At 44.6% G+C, this 23,978-nt stretch overlaps 1 long non-coding RNA gene across 1 annotated transcript; it reads left to right on the top strand.

Moving 5' to 3' along the window:
• The first annotated feature begins 202 nt into the window (after positions 1 to 202).
• LOC110305191 (uncharacterized) lies at positions 203 to 2,170 on the top strand. The gene is made up of 3 exons (XR_002379142.3): positions 203 to 465; positions 1,260 to 1,342; positions 1,975 to 2,170. It is a non-coding gene; the product is annotated as an uncharacterized LOC110305191 (long non-coding RNA).
• The last annotated feature ends 21,808 nt before the right edge of the window (positions 2,171 to 23,978 follow it).

The raw sequence follows: 23,978 nt of genomic DNA, 5'->3' as shown, positions 1-23,978 counted from the left end.
GAAGTCACAACAGAAAAGTCACTGTCATCAATACAGTGATAGTGGAGATGACAGTGCTGGATTCAGTGGCAGTGGCAGTGGCAGTGGCAGTGGCAGTGGCAGTGGTAGTGGCAGTGAAGACATCACAATACTCAGGGCTAAGATACCACCTTCCAACCCTTCCATCTTGGACTGGTCTCTAAAAAGATGAGTGAGGGGTTCACATCACCGGATGTGATACCAAGGCCGGAATGTTCTTGGTACCACTAGAACATAGACATCACCTAAGGTTCATGTGCATCACTTTATCTAACTCTCGATGGAATCCTTGGAGATCAGTACTTTCCTTCTTTTGAGAGTATAGACAAGGAAGCTAAGCACATTGAGAAATGTTTTCGGTGACACAGAACAGTCTCACTAAGGCTTCCGTCTCATTCTCTCCAGCCCTGGGACTGCATTCCTGGAGCTTATGGAGTCCAGAAGCAGGTAAACTTTCCCCTGGAATTGGAGTTACAGATATTGTGAGCCTCCATATGGGTTCTGGGACTCAAACACAGATGCCCTGGAAGCGCAGACATTGCTCTTAACCTCTGAGATACCTCTTTATCTTCTGTGGCTGGGTCTTAAAAGATAGGGGCTTAACATCAGGCAACAGAGAGGGGTGAGTTCTAGCTGGAAAGAGCAACTTGGTGAATACAAAGAGAATACAAATGTTCTTGGTATCACTAGAGAACAGGGGAGTGGTGGTGTGGGAGAGAGGCTCTTGGTGGGAGTTTCAGATTTGAGAGAGGAGTCACTTAGGGTCTCCCCAAGTTCAGTTCTATTGCAGCATGAGGGTATAGAGGCTGTGTAGAACTAGTGTCACTTCCAACAGTATAAGAGATGTCTTCTAGGTTAACAGAATAAAAGGGTGTGCTTTCTGCTTTGATATTTGGAACTTCTGGAGCCACGTTTGGTCAGGGAATCTGGTCCTGCTCACAGATCATAAACTGGGCTCTGTAGCTGGTCCCATGCTTATCTCTTCCTTGCCGTGAGACTTTAGCAGCGAAAGTTAACTTCGCTGAGCCTCAGACGACTCTCACACACACACACATGGAATTGTCAGAAACCTCCAGTCGGGACCTGGGGAGATGGAGTTCCAGGCCAGTGAGGGACCCTGCCTCAAAATAATATTGGAGGGATCTAGAATAGCTTTGTGTGTTTCAGCATTGAGAACTTTTCCTGGCACCCAGCCAACTTCAGTAAACCACAGTGAGCTGTTGATCGTGATTCAATTACAGATTGGCTGCAGGACTTTCCCATCTGAGCTTCAAGATCCACAAATAGAGTGTTGAATAAAAGCTGCGGTCCCTCCCAGGAGAAGGTATTGCTTTTGAAAATGGCTTCTTTGGTAAAGATATTTAAGAAATAACAGATTTCTGTTACCAAAAAAGTGAACAATGAGACTAAATTGGAGGTATTCTGCCTACTTGGTTCCTTCCTGGGACCAAAGGCACTGTCTCAAGTGGGATGGACCCATCCTTGGACAGCTTCTGTGGTGCCAGTAGAGATAACTGGCATTTTCTAATTGGTCAACTTAAACAGCCCTTCATGTTCAGTGTTCACATTGTCTTGGCTTTTTGTCTATGTGGGAGTCTTTTTTTAGCATCCTGGGTCTACCTCACTCCAGTGTTTTGATCATTCCGTGTTTTTGCAGTACTAAGTCTGTTGTTGAGGGGGTGGACAGCTAGCAACTCATTGCCTGCTACCTGTCCATGCCCCAGCTACTCTGTGCCCTCGATCACTATCTGCTGTGTTGCTGAGGCAATTCCCCTTGTGTTTCTTCCTGAAGCTGATTTTTACCACTAAAAAGCCACTTCCCATGAGACACAAGCTGGATCAGTGTGTCTAATCCATCTCATGGATATTTAGCTCATTAAACAGCAATAGATTCACACAGAAAAATGAAACTGTGCCCATCATTAGCGCTAAATATGTTTCCTTTCTTTGTCTTAGCTTTATCTTCGAAAGAGAAATGTGAACGGCTCTGCATAATGAGAGGCTCATCGAAGGAAAGGGGGCAAGAAACGGAAAGCAACGAGGCAAAGAGATAACAGGAGACTGGTTCCAGCAATATTCCTCCTTGCAGGAAGTGAGCCCCACTGAATCCATATTTCTACATAATAAGCTGTTTGGTGGAGGCTTGAGTGTCTCTTTATCAGCACAGGAAAGAGTCCCAAGCAGACTGTGCCCCTGGAAGAAGGTCCCTGTGCCTGCCAGTCACATAGGCAACTTATCACCAGTTGGGTCCCCCAGATGGTGTCCTTTGCCCTTTCAGCTTAAGCTGAGGCTACCATATGATCTGGTTGCTGGGAAATGACTTTGTTTGGTGAATGGCTCTCTTCTTTAGAGAGATAAATATGTTAGGTGGCACCAAGCTTGTATAGTCCTTGGCTTAGTTAGATTCTTCAAGACCCAACAAATCTTCTGGGGGCTGTAACACGGTTAAACTAAATCTCAGATTAGGCTGGGGAGATAGCTCAGTGGATAAAGTGCCTGTCATGCAACCATAAGGCTTGTAATTTGGATCCTCAGAACTGCTTTCAGAGTCAGGCTAATGTAGCCACAGCTTGGAATCCCAGCCCTCAGCAGGCACAGACTCCCCAAGGCAAGATGGCTAGGTAGACAGGCTGGAATTAGCAGGCCACAGAATCAGTAAGAAATCTTGTCTTGATAGATAAAGGGAAAGCTATGGAAAAAGACATTCAAACTCAACTTGGAACCTCTTCACATATGCATGTATACGATGAACACATGAGCCCACACCTGTGAACATGTACATACATACATGAAACACACACAAATAAACATGCAATGAATAAATAATTCCAGGCTTTTCACCATATTTCATGATTTCACTCACATATGTGTGTTTGGGAGTTTAATAAATCTCAAACCATAGTCTTCTTTTCCTTAATATCTTAATTCAGTTTTTTTTTTTTTTTTTTTTTTTTTTTTTTTGCTGTGAAAAGATGCCAGAATCAAGGCAACTCTATAAAGGAAAGCATTTAAATTGGGGCTGGCTTACAGTTTCAGAGGTTCAGTCCATTGTTATCATAGTAGGTTGCATGGCAGCATCCAGGCAGACATGGTGCTGGAGAAGGAGCTGAGAGTTCTGCATCTTGATGTGAAAGTAGCAGAAAGAGATTGTATTGTGTCATACTGAGCATAGTTTGAGCATATATGACCTCAAAGTTGGCCTCTAGTGACATACTTCCTCCAATAAGGCCACACCTCCTAACATTGCCCATTTCCTAGGCCAAGCAAGCATTCATACATCTATGAGGGGTATACCTATTCAAACCACTACACTTGCCAACCATGCATCTGTTTCCTTCCTTATTCTGTCCTCAATGCTCAGATTTGATTCAAGGACTCCCTTCTTCCTAGAAGCTGTCTTGGGTAATTAGCCAGTCTTAACTCTGTGGTTGGGCTGAGCTGGGATATCTGACCAGTATGTCCTATCACTGGGTATGTGACAATGATGTAAGAAGTGTGCATTGGGGCTGGGGGTGATGGGCCATTTGGATCATGGTGGAAGGAAAGCCCTCTTCCTTGTCTAGGATGATGTGCTATGAGGCCAGGAGGTTGGAGTTGCTGATGTCCTCTGGAACCATTGTGAGGAGGGATCGTATTGAAATTCAAAGGAGGTCAGAAAGCAGGGAGGGATTAGGCTTGGGTCCTGTGTTAACTGCTTTGCCCATTGCTGTGGCAAAATACCCGACAAAAAACAATGTAAGTGAGGAACGGTTCATTTGGCTTATAGTTTGAGAGTGCAGTCCATTGTGATGGGGGAGCTGTGTTGATGGGAGCATCAGAAAGCTGGTCACATTGCAGCTATATGAGAAACAGAGATTGGTAGATGATAGATGTGTAGATATAATGATAGAGCTAGAGCTACAGATAGAGATATAGATAGAGAGAGATACAGAGATAGAGACAGAGACAGATAGATCAGCTAGTGTTTAACTTGGCTTTCTTTCTTTTCTCTATTAAGTCTGGAACCCCAGTCCGTAGTCTCCCATGCTCAAAATGGGTTCTTCTTCCTCAATTCAGCCTTTCTGGAAACACTCTCGGAGATACACCCACAGAACATGTTTCCATGGTGATTCTATGTCTCATCAAGTTGACCATGACAATGAACCACCATAGGTCCCAATAACAGTCCCACTCTCTAGGAAAAAACACAGGTGAACAGAACCCCTTCTGGATTTCTCAGTGGTGTAAGCCAGTTCGGTGGTTTCCCTCTAAATTGCAAAGAGTCATTTTGGAATAGATAATCCTATCGGATTTCACAGAAGTGTGAAAGTCAAAGCCAAGGGGCTGTTTCATCTGCTCTCAGAGAGCTCTGTTTCTTTCTGCTCCACAATGACAGATTCTATGAGAACCAATGTTTACAGAGGAAATGTGCCAGACATTCACTTATGCTTTCTGGCTTGTTGTTGCTCTCACATAACCCAGTGAAGTGCACACTGTCCTTTAGCTCATTGGGGAAATATGGGCAAGCAGAGGTATGTAGAGATGATTCTCCCAAGGTCAGGGCACAGTCAGTGGCTGAGCCTGGGTTTAACCTGACACCAGTATCCTCATGTCTCCTACAATTCTAGTGTCCTATCACTGTAATTCCAGAAACAAAGCTTGTGACTGTTCCCACAGGGAACGATCAACCATCTAGCAAATTTCATGGCCTAGAGCATTCTCAGCCCTTCTCAATTCCATCTCCCTAATAGTCAGTGTCGCTCTTAAATCATCTCAAATCCCCCTCTAAGTCTGGCACTTTGGTGTCTGAGACACATCTCCATAGCACTATATTAAGTTGTAACCAACCACGTCCACCTGCTGCTCAGCACCTGCTATTCCAGAATAGTCCCAAATGTAAGGTTTCCAGCCAGAGGAAGCACTCAGTGGTTATATTAGACCAGATTGGACTGGGGACTAGATTCCCTGGAAATAAACCCTTAAACGTTCCCACGGGTCTTGATACAAATTCTCAAATCTTGTCTGACTACAAGTGTACTAGTTCTGTGTAGTTCTAGCATCAGGAAATGGAGTTAGGAAATGTTCTCAACAGAATTTCTCTACCCATGCCATAGCCTATCCTCCAGTCACAATTTTAGCCACAGAAATGATCCCAACTCCCAAGTCCAATGTTCAGTTAGTCTTCCCCTACTTTGATATACACAGTGCACTTCCCCTTTTGTTTGACAACTCAAGCTCTCCTTGCTCTCACCTGCCATGTCCTATGACAATGAGGAAAAGATCTGAGATGGCTGCTGACCGGCACAATCAGGGTCACTCCAAGAGAAATGCGGACAGGCACATGTTGACAAGTGGTGGACAAGCTGTCTGAAACATCAAAGGTGATGGCTACAACCTAGGCTTTCTATCCTGTGGAAGCCATTGCTCAACCGTTCGACACAATAAAGGAATGTCCTTTTCTGCTAGTGCATACGCCAGGCATCCTATGTATACATTTTGCATCAACCAGCTAGTGTCTTAGACATATGAATAAACACACACACACACACACACACACACACACACACATGACTATACATTAGAGGAGTTACTGTCACAAACCACACCAGAAACTCTTCAGATATCCAACTGCTTTCTGAATGACGTATCAATCCAGCCTTTGTTATGGACAAGGTTGAGACACTCCATCTAGCATTTGAGGATCCAAAGATAAAGATATGTGTTTGATGCCCTTGGAGTCCATACTTTAGTGGAAGAGAGACAAATACATAGAATAGTTCTGTGCATTCAGGTAAGCTTAGTAGAGTTAATCATGAGTGTCATAGGAACACAGAAAAGAGACCATACTTAGAAGCCAGGAAAGGGTTTTTTAAGCAGAGGTGACTCCAGGGATCAACTGCTGCAAATCACAGTGCCAGAGCCTCTTAGTTGCTTCCCATTTTCTGAGCTCTCTTTCTTCCCTGTAAATAAAGTCAACCAGGTTTTAGCTGCACACACTGGTCAAAGACTCACCTTCTATCTTGGTGTAGATGGCCAACTGAATTCTAGTTGAGGTAGGATACTAATAAAAAAAAGTTGTACACAGTGTAATCACAGCATCCTTGCTGAAGGTGCCTTGCCTCTACTCCCTCTTCCCTGCTCCCAATTGGGTTGGGATGAAGAGAAAACAAGGGTGTCCTAGCTCAGATCCAATGCATCCTGCTCACCTTTTTGCCAGTTTGGCACAAGCTGGGGTTATCCAAGAGATGGAATCTCAACTGAGAGAAGGGCTCCCTCATGTTGGCATCTAGTCAAGCCTGTGGAGTGTTTTCTTCATCAATGAGCAGCTTGCTTTGGGCAGCTCACTACTGCTGCACAGGTGGTCCCGGGCTGTCTAAAATAAGAGCTTAGCATCTAGAGGGAACAAGATAGTAAGCAGTGTTTCTCTACGGCCTCAGTTCCTGCATCCAGGTTCCTATCCTGCCTTTCTTTCATGACGGACTGCAAGGTGTACGCTGAAACAAAGCCTTTCCTCTCCAAGATATTTTTTTGGCCACAGTGTTCATCACAATGATAAACAAAATGGGACACAGGATTGACGAAACTGTGAGGCAAAGGGAAGACCTGGGATGCTTGGGTAATACTGTGGGGTGGGACTGCCCACCTGCCTACACTACTACTACAGTCCAATGTAGATGCCCTTTTCCTGTCTGTGCCTTTACACGAGAACAGACACATTCCCAGCTCATCTCTTGTGAGGTGGTCTTTTCATGCACACACACCCCCCCTAACACACACACACACTCACACTCGAGTCTACCTGGAAAGGGAGCCCACCACAGAGCAAAGTAATGATTGTACCAATGACTAATTAGGTGACCCAGTAAATTACAAACAGGAGTTTGAGCGAAGGCTCACTTACAAGGAGCAAGGATGACTCAAAAGTAGCTGTATCAAGCCCGCCCAGCTGAGGGAGTAGGGAGGGGGCCTGGCTCCTACAACAAAGCCCCGGGGTTCTGTAAGAAGGTTCTAGGTAACTCTGAAATCCAGACATCTTCCTCAGTTCTGCAGCTCTGAGTCTCTACCGCCAGGTATTGTTTAAAGGCAGTAGTCTTTAATACTGTTAGTAAAGGCCCTCAAGAGTCTTCCAAGTGTCTCTTCTTCCTGGACGTGCAACCTTCTCTTTACCCCATGTTGGTCACCTAAGGCTGGTGAGCCTCATTTATCTCCATGGGCAAATACTTCAGTTTAGAGGGAACATACCATACAGCTCTGTATAAGAAAATGTGATACTGAAATGTCCCTTATTTTCAGTGAGCATGATCTCTGTGTATTCGGTGGTCACCTTTGGACTCTGGTGAGAGCTTTGAACTGTATTGAGCATTACTGTCATGTGTGAACCCCTTCCCGTTCCTTCTATCAGGTCTCTACTCTGATGGCTGCTTGGACATGGGGTGGTTTTGAGATAGGACAGATGACCCACAGAGGGTTGTTTTCCACAGCCTATGCGTTGGGTCACACCTCCCTTGGCTCACTTCCTCCCATCCTCCTCTTGTTGGGCCTACTGCTGCTCCCACAATGTCTTATATCATGTCTGTTCTCCAATTTAATGATGTCTTCCTGGTTTTGGTTCTGGTGTTTCTCCAAGGCTGTGTTCTGTTGACTCCTTTTATACTGAAACCCTAGATTCTGGATTTTTCCTAATTGAGTCTGCAATTAGTTCATATCCACGACCCTGCCATTGGGCCCAGTCTATGGCATTGCTTTGGGCTCGCTTGCTCCTGTATCTACCCACCTGTTCCAGTTCTAACTCACTGACCTATTGCCTTCACCCTCTGGAGGTGCTTTGGGGACAGCTATAGTCAGAGCTGTGTACCTGCCAGAGTATATCACGAGCTTCCTTTCCTCAGCTGCTGTATCACTCTCAGCTTCTCCTTCCAAGTCACGTGACCAAGACCAGATCCAAAACTCCTTTTTGGATGAAATATTATCAAAGGAAAAAATGCCAAGGACAAAGAGAAATCTTTCCTCTTCTCCAATATTTCTCACATGTCTGTCGCCAGAGAACAAACGACAAGAAGGTATTGGCTTTCTCACCCCAGAATCTACGTAGGCACGGTAACAGGGCAGACTGACTTAACATCCTCAGGGGATATTTCATTCGATAAGACCTGCTCTGGCCTTTATGAAACAAAAGGACGAAAGAAAGAGAACCCCACAGAATTCTTTGAAGATCCTCTGAAGACCAAAGGTACATTCTTAGACACTTCCTTTCCTAAGACCTTTGTCCAAAAGCCCATCTGTCCAGGAGCTGCAGCCCATCATCTCTGTGACATTCAGCCCTGGTGCATGTCTCTGTGATCCAACTACCCACATTGTACTGGCACAGTTTGGGATTGTGTCTCTGTCTCCCAGAGGGTGAGATACTATCTTTACAGTGCTTGGCACATAGGAAGAGCTTTGGGGGAGTTTGTAAGATGCATGAATCAGCTGAAAGCATGGGTGACCTACCCACCTGTCATAGGCCTTCTAAGATGCATATGACTCTCATGTGCCCAAACACTGCAGGTCTCGATATGGGCACTTGTGGCCTTTGGTTCTTCATCTCTGCTTGCCACTCTAGAGTATTTGCCTGCTGTCCTGTCACTTGTTGCTGCTGCTTCTCACAGTCTCTGTTATCCTGACTTGGAAGCCTGCTTTTCGTGTAGAAAGACAAGGCCCCCCTCTCTGTAGCCTTTGGATTGTGAAAGGTCTTCTGACTCGACTTTCTCAGTGGCTCCTGGTATTTTCTGTGAGATGCTGTTTCTGGCTATAATATAGGAAGCTTCTCACCAGCCCCCAGATTTAAATTTTATGTGGCAGTTAAAACTTATTGGAAGCAGGGGTTGCTTATTACTGATGTAGCATGAGGTCATCAGGAAGGGTAATTTCTGTTAAAAGACACCCGTGCTGGATTCCAGACTACAAGGTGAGTAGACGGCTCTGCTCACTCTATGCCTTTCCTTCCTCCTGCCTCCTCCATCCTCCCTCCTCTCTTCCTCCTTCTCATATTCCCTCCTCTCCCTCTTTCCCCACTCACCCTCTCTCCTTCCTTTCCTTGCCTTCCTTCTCTCCTTCCCTCTCTTGCCTCTTTCTCTCTCTTCCCTCTCTCCCTCCTTCTCTCTCATATCTCTCTCTTCCCTTTCTCTCCCTCCATTCTCTGCTTCCTTCCTTTGTTAAATGTTTTCATACCATTAGTGAGCAAGTTCCGGGAACTTAACTCCCCAACTAGAAAACATTGCTTGGAACTGGACTCTCAGACAACTAAATCTTCATTCCCTAAGCATTTGGAGAGAGTGCTGGGAGACCCTTTATTCATTGATTCCCTGATTCAGGATTTTGCACAATTCTCAAGTCCTGACAAGGCTTACACACACACACACACCACTTTGGAAGAAAGTTCTCCCTTTAAATGTTTTGTTTGCTTTCAAGTCCATTTGAATTGGAAGATACAATGGAATTCCATTAAAATAATGTCTATGGCTTGGGGACACCAGGACAAAAGATAGGAAATTACCCAATTCTTTATGCCAGGTTTGGAGCTTAGAGCTTCCTTAGGAACTGACAGATCTTGGATAAGTGGAAGAAGCAGGCAGTTGAGAAAACACATGGGCCATTTTTCATGATGGTGTCTGGTCTCCTGGCTGTTTTTATTAGGAGCACCAGGAACTGTTAGAGCCACAACACAGCAGTCAGCTTCCAACGCTTCCTCTAAATATTGAATTTTCTAATTATTCAAGAGAAAGATTGTCCTGAGGCTTTGATAGTACATTCTGAAGTCTCTTCAGGGAAGGTCACCAAATGAAGAAATGTGGGATCTTCCAGAGTGGACTTTGAAGATAAGTCAATTTATAATCCAGAGTTAGAAAGATATGCCTCCATTCCCTTGAAATATGATAGCTCAGGAACTCATAGAGGGTAAAAGAAAATGAACACAGGTCACACAGAAAATGTTTGGTTCCTGCTTCCCCTCTTTATCCCCAACTTATGTGGGTTGGGTGAATGGTTCTACATTAGACCATTCTAAACTGCTGTTAGATTCAAGTGCTAAAGAGCAGAGAGGCAGACCACCTGGGAAAGTACCTTTGCCTAAGAAAACAACCAAGGATAAAGTCACAGAAACTATAGTCAGGTTTAATGTAAGATCTTGATGATCAAGACACTGGGATCCAGCCAGGCAGTGGTGGTGCACGCCTTTAATCCCAGCACTTGGGAGGCAGAGGCAGGCAGATTTCTGAGTTCAAGGTCAGCCTGGTCTACAAAGTGAGTTCCAGGACAGCCATGGCTACACAGAGAAACCCTGTCTCAAAAAGCAAGCAAGCAAAAAACAAACAAACAAACAAACCAAAGACACTGGGATCCTGAAATGAGAAACTTCTATCAGCCATGGACTGTTCTCATGAACTGGATCATATTTTTTGACAGAATGTTAAAAGTAGAGTAAATTACTAGAAAATCATCAATGAGGCAAGACAAAGTGTAGATAACATAAATTTACCTTCCAAGAAATTGTTAAAGGTCAGATCATGAACCATCTTTGAGGTTTAATATCCTCAGAGGGTGGGTACATGGGAGACCCAAGCAGGTCTCTCCAGTTAGCCTGCATCCCTCCAGACTTATCAAGTGGCTCTCCCTTCTTTGATATCTTAAGAGTCCGTTGAAACATTTTTAGGGATGAAGAGGTTATCCAGAGAGGGGCAGCAGAAATCAATACCTGCTCCGTTCCTTCCTAGGCTAAATGAACAAACCACAACCACCACACAGGTGTAGCGGGGGATGATGGCGGTGGTTGACACAACAGACTCCATGTTCCCCCACCATTTGGCACTTCAGTTTGCAAACCAACTAATTTCCCCCAGAATGAGGATCTAGGTGGATTAATCTTCCAGGTGAAACAAAGTGAGCTCCTTTATGCATAAAATACTTTGCTTTTGTTCTGATTTTCACACTCATTAACTATATTATATATTTCTACAACAAGGCTTATTAACAGAATCATTGATTGTCTTGCTGCTTCAGAACAATTGTTAAATATAGTTCTTCTAGGCTGAGTATTTATAACCATAATGTTAACTATCCTACATGTTAATCTGTTTTAATCCTCACAAATATTTTGTAAAATAAGTTGTATGTATATACATATATATGTCTGTATATATTTCTCATTTAAACAGATACAGAAAGTGAGGATATTTAAAAGTGGAACATTCTTTTCGGTGTGGGTATAGTCATAGATTTACATGTGTGTATGGCTATAGGTATGCATGCTGATGTATATAGACATGCATGTGCATGAATGAGGAGGCCACCAGAGGACAACTTTGGGTATCATTCCTAAGGAACTATCTAACTTGATTTTTGAGAGGATCACTCACTGGTCTGGAACTCACTGAAAAGGCTAGGTCGTCTGGTCATCATGTTTCAGGGCTTCACCTATCCTTTCCTTTCTGCTTGCCCCACTCTGTCTGTCTGTCTGTCTGTCTGTCTGTCTATCTATTATCTATCTACCTATCTGTCTGTCTGTCTATCTATCTATCAATCATCTATCATCTATCTATTTTGTTTTTTTCAAGATACATACAGAGAGTGAGGAATTTTAAAAGTGCAACATTATTTTGTGTGTGAGGGTATAACATAGATTTGCATGTTCATGTGGGGATAAGTATGTGTGCCTTGGCAGTCCTGAAGCTCACAGAGATCCACCTGCCTTTGCCTCCCAAGTGCTGGAAAGTGCTCCCAAGTGCATGCATGAAAGGCATGCACCACCAGTGCCTGTTGTTTCCTCAAGTTTTTACATAGATTCTGAGGATTCCATGTGCTTGCAAGACAACTTACCTTACTGACAGAGCCATTTCCCTAGTCCAAACTTTAATTCACCTTTTTTTCTGGTTTTGTTTTTGAGATAAGAATCTCATTATGTGAGACTCCAGGTGACTTGGAACTTGCAATCCTCCTGTCTCAGCTTCCCGAAAGTTGGGAGAATAAGCATAGAGAGTTGACTTTCAACTGTTTTCTGACTGAAAATCCTCCAGTGGCACTTGACTTCTTGTGGCGTGTCTAACAGCAGGTGAGAGAACCTTCTAGAAATGTGGGCTCTGAAAACGTTAAAAAGATGTGTTGGGTTGACATATGGCAGAATAAGGGAAGGAGACTAGGGTAGGTCAGAAAAAGAACCTGTACCCCAACAGTAAGTCTCAGTGTCCAAGGGGGTCTGAGAACTTGGCAGAGTGCCTCTTGTCATTGCTAGGACAAGGATGTCTGAAGTGTGAGCATAGGCTTGTCGAATGGTCTTCTTGGTGAAGACAGATACCTTGCAGTGTATGAGAGCTAGACTACATGAAAAGAGCAGCGACCAACCTCCAATGGCATAGACTGGTGTGGACAGAGTGATGTTGGATTCCAGACCAGGTGAGCTGTGGTTCAAGGTAGGGAGCCAGACCAATCGGAGGGTGAGCCCCATTTGGACCTGGAACAATTATCAGGGATTCTCCTTTAGCTTTTTATCCCTGAGGCTCCTTAGTTCACTTGCCCCTTGAAATAAATGGGGTTCATCCCATGCCCACCTTCTGAGCTCCCATTGACCCCAGAGCATCAAGAAGAGAAACACAGGGACTGACAGGAATTGAAGCAGAAATATGCATCATCCCTCATTGGCTTGTCTGGAGGCAGCAGAGGAATCAGAAGACATGGGGGCATTGTCTGCAGGTGGCATGGTATGGAGTCATGGTTGTGGACTCTAGAGTTTAAATGAGTCTTGGACTCCAACTTGGTGAGGCTCATACTATCTCTGGACATCTTGGTGAGAGTTATAGCTGCTATGCAAGATGAGGTAAAGGATCTGATGTGATGTTTTATTTAAAAGCATACAAAGAAGCTCATATTTTCATCCCTAGAGAGGAATAAATGGGCAGTTAAACATGGTTTGTTTAAGAACGGAGAGTGGTAAGTTTGGACTTCTCAATACTTCTCAATGTAGGAGCTCAAGAAGATAGAGGGTACCTGGGCTGTGCACCACGCTAAGTACTCTAGGGAAGCAAATATGACTAAAAGCTTGGGCTTTGGAGGCCAAGGTAGGTAGCTGAGGTTTACTGTGAGAATCAAAATTGTGGCAAGTTTCAAGGCAAGGCACATTAACGCAGAGCCACAACAGGGGCTCAGAGCCAGGGATGATTTCTCTAGAAGGGAAAGGCCGAGAAGGGACTCATAGGGCAGCTGGTGTCGGAACTGGGTAGTGTAAAATTATAATTGAGAATAATAGCAGATCCTGGCCAGGAAACCATCAACTAGGTGTTGCATCGCAAAAAAATAGATATTGCTCCAGAGGACTGAGTCTAAACGATAGCCCATTTGGCTGAAACACCACAGAGATATTTGGATGATTTGCTGATGATCAGAACTTCAAGGGACTGGCAAAGTCTTCACAGTGACCCCATTCCCTGGTTTATTCTGTTGAGCAGCTGTTCTGAGGAACCAGTACGCTAAAACCTCTCTCAAGCTTTAGTGCAGGCTCTGCTTAAATGTCGATTCCTGAGGGAGGCTTGAGAGTCTGTTTCTAACATGCCCCTACGAGGATGCTGCTGCTGCTGTGCTTCAATCGTAGTAGCAGCACCAAACTGAATGCCACCTCACTCTTTGGAATAGTGGGATATACAGTTAAGAGGTATCTTTAATTAGAAAATGCTTTTGGAGGCTAGAGAGGTGGGGAGATGGTTTTGAGTTTAGAGAGATAGCTGTGGGTCAAGTGCTTGCCTTCCAACATAGAGACCTGAGTTTGATCTGCAGAATCCAGATTTAAAAGGGTGGGGCTAGGTATGGTGGTGCGCACATGTAATCCCAGTCTTGGCAAGGTGGAGACAGGAGGCTCCCTGAAGCTTGCTGGTCAGATAACCTAACCTAATTGGTGAGCCCAGATCCCAAAGAGAGGCCCTGTCTCAAAAAATAGGTAGACAACTCTACAGGAACTACAACTGATATTGACTTCTGGTGTCCGTGTCCATGTGCACACATATGCATGTGATGTATACAAACACACACACAACACACACACACACGCACACGCACACACACAGAGAGAGAGAGAGAGAGAGAGAGAGAGAGAGAGACTTTTAAAACAAATGAGAATGTTTTTCTATTCTTAACCATGAAGAATTCAAATATGCCCAGCCATCTTGAAACTACCTGCCTGTTCAGGTAAAGGAAAGACTCCCAGGAGAGTGTCACAGAACCCACCTGAGGCCACTGTACTTGTTCCCACTGAATTTAGGTTCCCACTGGTACCCTTGTCTTAGCTATATTCCAGCTTCCACTTCTAGTGTATGTGCTTCTCTGAATCAGAGCATCCTACCCCAGGCTCAGAGATTTCAAAGAAACAAACTCTGACTTTTTGTGTTTTGCACAGAGAGGTGGCAAGGTCACCCCAGACGGGTGACTCAGTGCTTTGCATGGTTTCTCTGCAGTATTCACTCTGGAAAGGTTTGTACAATGACTTTGGGTCACACTTGTCCTTGGACTGCTTCTGATAACCTTCATTTCGGAAGAAAGCATTGCCCTCAGGAGCAATTTGTGAATTTCTGTGTGAGGGAACCCTTCAAAACACCTCCATTTGGGGCAGTGGGGGTTAGAGAAATGTCTTGGATGGGGTAGTTGGACTGGCTGTTCCATTCTGAAGTTTGGCCATTTGAACATTTTGCCTATTGACAGAGGACACCCTCATCTCAGGATCTCGGCTTTCTGGCCTTATTGCTGGTTCTCAGAATTCTCTAACTCCTGCCTCTTCTCCCTTTGACCTTCACCTCACCAGCTTGCTTTTTTAGAAGCAACATTCATGAGTGTTTCAATGAAATAGCACAGTCATTTTAAATTTTTTTCTCATTTTTCCCCTCCAAATCAAGTCTTTTGTGCTAAGAAAAGCCTTGGATGAGATGGTGCAAATGAAGTGATAAATTGGATTTGATCCTCTCTCCTCAGACTGCTCCTGGGCCACTGGTGGAAGATGCACACAGCCATACCACCCTCTCTTCTGAGAGAGTTGCCTCCATCAGACTGGCCTGTGGACCTGTTTGTGGGGCATTCTCTTGAGTAATGATTGATGTTGGAGGTTCCAGAGTCAGTGCCACCTATAGGTAGGTAGTCCTGGGCTGTATAAGAAAGAAAGCCGAGCAAGTCATGGGGAGAAAAAACAAACAAACAAACAAACAAAAACATAGGCCACATTCTTCTATGGTCTATGTTTCTGTCTCCACTTTGAGTTCCTGCCTTAAGTTCATGGCTGGGCTTCCCTGGACGATATAATTAATCTAACCCATAGTATTTAATAAACCCTTTCCTTCCCAAGCTGCTTTCAGTCTGGTTGTGTTGTCAAACTGACAAGACATTTTGTAAGACAAAGAGATGGTAAGCGTGGTTCATCTGAACTCACAGAGACAGAAGCAGCCATCACAGGGCCTGCATGGGTTTGCACCGGGCCCTCTACCTATATACTATAGACTTCAGTTAGTACTTTTATGGTACTCATGAATGTGCGGACCAGTGGATCTCTGATTCTTGCGCATCTCTTGGGGCTCCTTTATTTCAGTGTGAGCTTGTTTTGTCCGACTTCGATATGACGGTTTTCATTTTCTCTCATTATATTTTATTTTGCTACGTTTTGTTGCTAGCCCCTAGAAGCGTATTCTTTTCTAATGAGAGACAGAAAGGGGATGGATCTGGAGGGGAGAGAAGGTAGGGAGGAACTGGGAAGAGTAGAGAGAAGGGAAACAGAATTCAGATTCTATTGTATGAGAAAAGAATCTCTGTCTAATAAAAGAGGGGCCGTAGATGGGGGAGCTGATTCTAATCCTGGCTTCTAACCATGGCTTTACAGCTGTGTAACACTGGCTTCCTGTAGAAAACTTTTTGGAGGTCAGTTTTCTCAACTGTGAAATGGGAATGATAAGCACGTCCCTGAAGGGTCATAGCATGAAGATGACATGGGCCAGCTGGGAACTCCGTCGCTGGCCATGGGCATGCAGTAATCAGTAAGTACTTTCATGCTACCTGCTTACTCTGGCTCCTGCTGGCTTTCATCGGATCATAGAGAAAAAAAAAAGAAACTAATTTCTTGAGCAGGAAAAATGTGGTTCCAGCAGGGAGATCCTGGGGCACGGACTGGCATGAGAGACTGTGGCATAAGACTGTGGTATAATATCTCTATGTTTGGATCTTTCTCAGGCCAAGATGCTGGATTCAGGGGCTTTCATCCCAGGACTAAATCCACCTAATCCGTTTGAAAGGCACCAGGTGAATAAACATCTCCTCAGCTCAGCCCAATAAAATAACACTGGTGGCCTTTATAATGGAGATGTCTGGGACAGAATGGATAGAGATCAGAAGCCAGGTACTCCACCCCTCACATAGCCAGACCAGGCACTCCCTGAGCCCAGACATGTTAACTGCTGGAGTAGGGACCATCAGGGGCTGCAGCAGGCAGGAACCAGCGGGGCCTCCAGATATTTAATGAAGGACACATAGATTGATATGGGATATAGCTCAGATCTGCCTATGTCAGGAAGACATGAAATAAACACCACGTTTATCCTATGTTTGACATACTTTTGTTATAAGTTGTAGACCATCCTGGCCCATCTGGTTTCTACCTGTATAATGAGCACTTTTGGTGTTTGAGATGTAGCGGGAAGAAGGTAAGTAAGCATTCTGGCCCTGTGTTAGCAGAGCATCTAATGTTCTAGAAATATTTTTAGAATCGTTCCTTCTTCCTGGTATAGCTTTCCTTTCTCTAAGTATTTTTTTCAGGATAACTTTTTGTTTTGTTCGGGAAACCCAAGACTCATATATGCCCCTGTGCCAGACTCAAGAAGCTACTCATTTTTTTTCCATTCACAGATCCCTCTTATTAGTTATGTCTCAGTCACCCTGGATAGACCACAGCCTTAGGCAGCTACCTGGAGTCAGAGACTGATCAGACCTTTGCCCTGTCCTGGGGTCTGCCAGAGGTTTCTGGGAGATAGTGTCAGTGGACCCCAGCGAGTATCCGAGGGACATGCAGCTTTAGGGGTTTCAAGATGGTGTTTTCTACAGAGACTATTTACAACAAAACAGCAGAGCTGAGCCAGCATCAGCACTGTTGTCCCTGTGCCCAGGGTCAAAGAAAGGTGAGGTACAGAAAGTGGGTCTGCAGAGCCTAGATTTCCAGAAAACACATAGACAACTAATTTTAATGAATTGTGACTCGAGTACTGTTAGTAATAGGAGCAGAGAGCACCCAGAACTTAGGTGGGGAGAGATCTGCTTGGATCTCCATTCTCAGACATACCACTGACCTCCCTGCCTCTAGGGAGCGACACTTCCCACCCTCCCTGTCCTTTTCTCTCCTGCCAGTTCTTAAGTGTAGCCTTGAACCTGCCAATTTTCACCACTGAGACTCATTCTCCATTCCTTTTCATCTGGGTAACACTCAGCTTATCTTAAGAAGCAATAACCCACTTGAACATTAAGAAAGGCATGGAGTATAGAAGTCAGACTCCCACGTACTCACACTTGTTTTATTTATTTCATATTTGCTTTAAATCTAAAAAAAAAAAAAAGCACTGCAGACACAATAGGGACATCTGCTAGACTCCTTATACTCTGTGTAACATTATTCTGGAGTTAATGAGTGTCCTTACACCTCTGTGTTTTTACCCTTTGGCCCAATAGCTTTGCTTTAAAATGTCCATCATTGCCATTGAACTAGGCATCCTTCTTTAGCTCATTTATTACACTCAGCATTATGTGAGTATTTTGTTCTTCTGTCTATTTTGGTTGGACTCAGTCTTGGAAAATCTTATTGGGCTTCTTTGTAATTATGAAGGTCAAAGAATGATAAGTGGCCAACTTTTCACACCAGAAGACTGATATTTCCCTGATATTCCAAAGACTAAATGTTACCATAACTACGGAGGCTCACTGTAACTCCTAACCTTTCAGGTGTAAGAGTACTTGACTGCTCATACCCCTATAATTGTATTGGTGGGGTGGTAACTTGATCAGAAAAAACGGGTCGGGAACGGCTGCTGCTGCTCCAGCCTTTGTGCCTTTATTCTAGAGGCTCCTGTTTGTGTGAATGTTTACTATTGAATGTTCTCCAGCTGTGTCCATAAACAACACTACTGATTCTGTGTGCCATAGGGGGAGGGGAGGGGGACAGGGGTGGGGATGGGGGTGGGGGAGGGGGACAGGGGTGGGGATGGGGGGCGGGGGAGAGTCGTGTGCACACAAAAGGCCAAAACTGATATTCTGCTCTATCTCTCCCTGCCTTATTCCTTTGAGACAGGGTCTCTCACTGACCCTGGAGCTATGCCGTTGGTTTGTAAGCCTCAGCAAGTCTTCTTGACTGCCTCACGCAGGCCCAGTACTAGGATTAAAGGTACCGCACACAGCTTTTGACATGAGTTCTAGGATTCAACTCAGGTCTTCACTGTGGCACAGACAACGCCCTTATCTATTGGGATGTCTCTCTAGCCCTCAACATTACCAACTTCCTTTGAGCCATTTCCTGTGTCTAGCACCATTACACTGTTTGTTAAATTTCCAGAGTTATGTAGATACACCCTGTCAAAGAGAGGAAAAATGGAAATCTGCAGAGGGTGTTATTCAGTCTTTGTTCACTACTTAAAGGGATGCATGGATCCCTCAGTAAACATCACCTAATCCTAGAGCAGCTTTGACTTCAGAAAATATAGTTGACACGCTTAGGTTCATGACCCAGAACTCTCTGCTCGTTCTACAGGAGTCATTAAATAAGAACCCGACCAGAGAGCCTAAGGCACACCATACTGGGATGACAGCTCACAAGTCCTGAGAGGATGCCACCACCACAATAACCAAAATTATGCTTGTGAGCCCTGCCTGTGCTAACATGTCTATGTCAATTATTTTACTCTCTAATTTTTTTCTCTGTTCTATTTATTTATTCACTTTACATCCTGATTGCTGTCCCCCTTCCCAGTCCTCTCCACCCCCAGTCCCTCCCCCATCCTCCCCGTTTCTTCTGAGAGGGTGGAAGCATTGTAGGGCTGGGCACATCCTCTCTCCCACTGAGGTCAGACCAAGCAACCCAGTTAGGGGAACGAGACCCACAGACAGGCAACAGTTTTAGGGATAGCTCCCTCTCCAGTTGTTGGGGGACCCTTATGAAGACTGGGCTGTATATCTGCTACATATGTGTGTGGGGGTGTAGGTCCAGCCCATGTATGCCTTTTGGTTGGTGGCTCAGTCTCTGAGAGCACACTATGCGTTCCAAGCTTGTGTTGAACCCATGAACTCAGTGATCTTCCTACTTCAGCTTCCTGAGCTGTCGGACCTTCTAGTTGTCGAGTCTTACCCTGCTCGCTGCATAATGATATCACATCTTACATATATCTCTCCACCGAGGATCATTTTAAGTGCTCAGGCATCTGCTATTGCCGACGGTGCAGTGATAAAAAGTCCTTGAGCTCAAATAAAACACCTTCTGCGAAACTGTGTGTATAGTCGGGTTTATACATTGCAAAAAACGACACTTGGGCTGATGATGAACCACATAGATGACATTGATCCCATAAGATAACAACAAAGAGGAAAGATTTCTATTGCCTAGTGACGTCGTAGCCATTGTAATGCCATTATGGTTTCTGTTTTTGACACCAAGTGCAAAATATGACCATCAAAAGCAAAAGGCTGAGGTGGAAAACTTCCAGGATAAAGAGATAAAGGAGGAGAATGTGTCTGCATGGTGCGTATTGTAAGCGAAGTGTTACAAGAGCAGAGGCTTTGAGAATGAAGACTAGTGAGCTAAGAACGGTTACGGTAAGCGGAATCCATTTATTATTAAAGAAAGGAAAAGGACCCAAATACATTCAGTGCTGCCTAAGTACTGTGTTTACAAAGTCTATCTTAGTGTGCCTGAGGGAGGGGGGAGGGTGGGTGGGCAAGGCCTTTGTATTCTTTTACAGCTCACTCAGTGATTAAGCCAGGGGAACATACGGGCATGCCAACTCTGTCCTTGGGAAGGGCCCTATAGAGTGCACTTCTTAATTTTTACCTTTTATACCATATTAATTTTCTGTAGCTTCTGTAAGTTGGGATATGGTTAAATGACCCAACACTTGCCCCAGTGTTATAAGTGCCTAGGATCCTAGTAGACACAGTCACCTGCACTGTAGCCTAGTGGGCTACAGTGTAGCTCTAGACAGGCTAGGTGTATAGCAGAACGTGCCATCTAGGTCTGTGTAAATGTCACACAATGACAAATCACCCAGTGATGCATCCCTCTGAATAAATCCCCCTGAAAGCATGATACATGACTGTACTGAGAATTACCAGGTCCCGTGGTGTGTGCTGTGTATTTATGTACATAAAACATTGCCAAATTGCTTTCCAAACCAATGTGTCCATTCACACCTCTCCCAGTAACAACTGAGTGTTGTTTCTTTTGAAGCTTCATCTTTCAAAGTTTTAGCTTTCTGAATTTCAGGGCAATGCATATGTTTTGGGAGACTGGTGTAGAGGAAACAGCCTGGAACAAATAGGAGATCCCTCCATGCCTTGATAGAGGATTCACATAAACCGGCTTCCCTCCTTGGACCACAGTGCCCTTCTGCTTAAATTGTAGGCATGGAGCTAAAATGTCTCTCAAGTTCCTTCCAACCTTGACCTTCTGCAGACTAGATATTAATGCCTGTGGTCACACCATCCTGAACATCACCGTCTGATCTAAAAGGTGGTAGACATAAGAGGAAGGACTTCATTCATTCATTCATTCATGGCTCCTTCCTTCTTCCTGTTATGCCTCCGCTGAAGATTAGACACTGGGTATGCCGACAAACATGACCAGGTGCTTGTCCTCAAGTTTATCACACCTGGATGGAAGTGACAGACCAGTATATGAAATAGTCCAGGCATCCCGAACGGTCAGGAAGTTTCCTGGTAGAAGCTAAACTGTGTCTTAGGGATGGGTACAAGCAGCCAGGACAAGCACATGGAGGCTCATTACATCAGAGAAAGGCAGAGAGGTGAGCCATAGAGCAAGGCATCTAAAATGGTGTGAAGTAAGTCAAGACTGATGTTGTCTTCATGTGTGGCAGAGAAACCTCATACTGGCATAGAGAACCAGCAGAGGCCAGGCTACCTACCACTTTGTGATTTAAATTCTGAAGGTTTTTCCACACTAATCAGACTCTTTGGCCAGATGTCTGTGGACCCAGGGATTACAAGGTGGCTTATTAGCAAATGAAAGTAGAGAGTCAGTAGTACAAACAGGCCAAGGTGAACAGTATCTCTTCCTTTGACAGACAATATCAATGGAGAGGAGCTATCCTCAAGCGAGAGGCACTCTGCTCTGGGGTTCATGGACATTTCCCCACTCTGGGATTCTAAGAAATATACAGGGTGCCCAGCTGGGCACTGGCTGAATGGTAGGCATGAATTCGTTGATTCCTCCCAGTGGTTCTCAACACTTCCTAATGCCACAATCCTTATACAGATGAGGTTATAAATTATTTTTGTTACTATTTTATGACTGTAATTTTGCTACTGTTATGATTTGTAATATAAACATTTGATATTTGGTGTCTTTGGATAGGTCATTTGAACAGCAAGGGGATATGCAGGCTATTTGACATGCAACCCTCCACGGGTTGAGAACCACTACTTGACACAAGCTAGTCACATTTTCCTTCGAGACCCAGAGGCCGATAGGGCTTAAAGTCATTTGAATCTGGAATTATTGATAGTTGTAAACCATCTGATACAGGTGCTAGAAATCCTAGTTGGGTATTCTACAAGAACAGTATGCACCTTAACCACTGAGTTAGCTCTCCAGTCCCCAGGGTCTGTTTTCATCCCTCTATGTCACTTGAGTACAGCATCACACTTATGCTAGAATTCTTGGTCCTCTGCAGTAAACCTAAAGCCTGTCCCACCTCTGAGGCTGAGGGTGTTCATATGCATCATTGATGCTTTGAGTCCCCACTGGGCAAGTCAGTGGTAACAGCTGGAAAGCACCCCAGGGTGTCAGAGAGTTGACTGTCTTACCTATTGTCTCTATCCCAACTCCAGATGAAGTGAAATGCTATCTACTGACAAGATCAGCTGTTTTGAAGGCTAGACTGATTCTGGATCTTTCCCAGGCCGCCATTTTACAGGAGGCCAGAGAAGCCCAAGACCCAGAGGAGTCCTTGGGGCACCTGAAAGTCTTAACATTTTTATTTGTCACAGGAAAACAGGTTCAGAGAGACGGCAAAGGTGGCCCAAGAATGAATCGACAGGTTGGTGACTATAGTGACGGTGGGTGGGGTAGAGTAAGTCCCACCTGTGTCCGTAACTGTCTCAGCTAAATAAAGCTTTTTCAGAAAGGCACTCTCAATCATTAGCAAAGCATTTTTTTTCTAGAAAGAGCATATCTTCCCCACCACCACCAGGCAGAATTCCCACTTGTTATTAAAAACACCCCCAAATATAAACAACACTGCCCTTTGGGAATAGTGGCCCTATATTTTTTTTCCTTTAGATTTTTCTCATTTTCCTTTTCTTTATTCTTCTTCTATACAATACATCCTGACCAAAACCTCTCTTCTCTCCCCTCCTCCAGGTCCCCTCTCCCCCAGACCCAGTGCTTGGCTGTTTCCCGAGAAGGAACATTTTCAGTTCAGTGTGAATTTCAGAGGACACGACATGCCTTCAGGGAGGTGTAGCCAGAGACTCAGTTCAGTTTTCACTTCAACCTAACATTGTTAGGAAGTGCGTGGATTGGCTCACAGCCACTGATGAGATTTTTAAGACCATATTTTGAGCTGGTTTTTATTTGTCTTAAGGGGAAGAGAATTCCACAGAGACAGAGAAGACTTAAGTGAAGGGATTTAGCTTTATTTACAAGCATGTTCTGAATTTGGTTTTCTGGCGCTGTGGGCTCTTGCCTCTGGGAAAGCTTGCCTGCCCTTGTTTGGATTTGATTAGAAAGGTAGTGTATGTCTTAAAGTTGAAAGTGGCTGGCTAAGTTTATCTGCTGTGACCTCAGACTGGAGGGAACACTCGAATGCCTTGCTGAGTGTTCCTCTGCACCAGGATCCTTTGATGTTCTTCTTAGGGACTAGACACCTCTTATGTCCACAAACACCATGTGGTTAGAACCCTTTGGCATAGACAGTGCTCCCTGGGACTATGCGGGGTCTTCTCTCTTGACCTTCGATGCTCATAGGAACCTATGTTTCTACTTCTTAGCCCATCCTCTCCTTGTGGATCTCCCGTCCAGTCTTTATAATTGTGAACTCAGTTCCTGGTGAGCATTTCTATGGCATTGGCCCCATCCCCGGATGTTCTCTCTTTGTTTTCCCATGTATAATAACAGACCATCTCTCTCAATGTCCTTGTTTTGCACAGACAGTATCTTGCTTTCATGCTCTAGACATCTCGTGACTCTAAAGTCAGTCCCAAACTCTCCTCAGTCTCTGAGCTACTTCAAGACCATGCCATGAAGTCATCCTTGCTGAAGATAAATATCTGTCTGTGAAGGCACGTCTCACTTTCCTAAGCCACTGTAAACCCCCTTCCACAGATATTCACCAGGTTCCCTGCACTTGGCTGGGAGCAAGAGGAAAAGTCTAACAAAATGCTTTGGCCCCTACCTCACAGAGCACTGGGGCAGTGCAAAGCATGAATAGCAATGGGGAAGGGAGGGTATCGTATTCAGATGGAGTTTGGCTAAGTCTTCTCTGAAGAGGTGACAGTTGTCATGAGGACCTGAAGGATGGAAGGAGCCATATGTGAAAAGAAAGTGATGTGGAGTCCACCTGAGGGACAAAAGCAGAGACCAGGGAAGGCATCCATGGGAACCAGGATCTGAAGAAAGCCTGGGAGATGGTGGAACATAATAAGAGAAAATCCGGAAAGCAAGTGTTGGCATTAGAGAGAGAGAGGCTGGGTGCTGGCCACACCATCTTGGAATGGAG

The sequence above is a fragment of the Mus caroli genome, unplaced genomic scaffold (genome assembly GCF_978045245.1).
Source record: "Mus caroli unplaced genomic scaffold, Mus_caroli_1 scaffold_13, whole genome shotgun sequence".
Lineage (NCBI taxonomy): Eukaryota > Metazoa > Chordata > Mammalia > Rodentia > Muridae > Mus > Mus caroli.
Note: the sequence above shows the minus strand (reverse complement) of the source record. Positions and strands in the feature narration are given on the sequence as shown.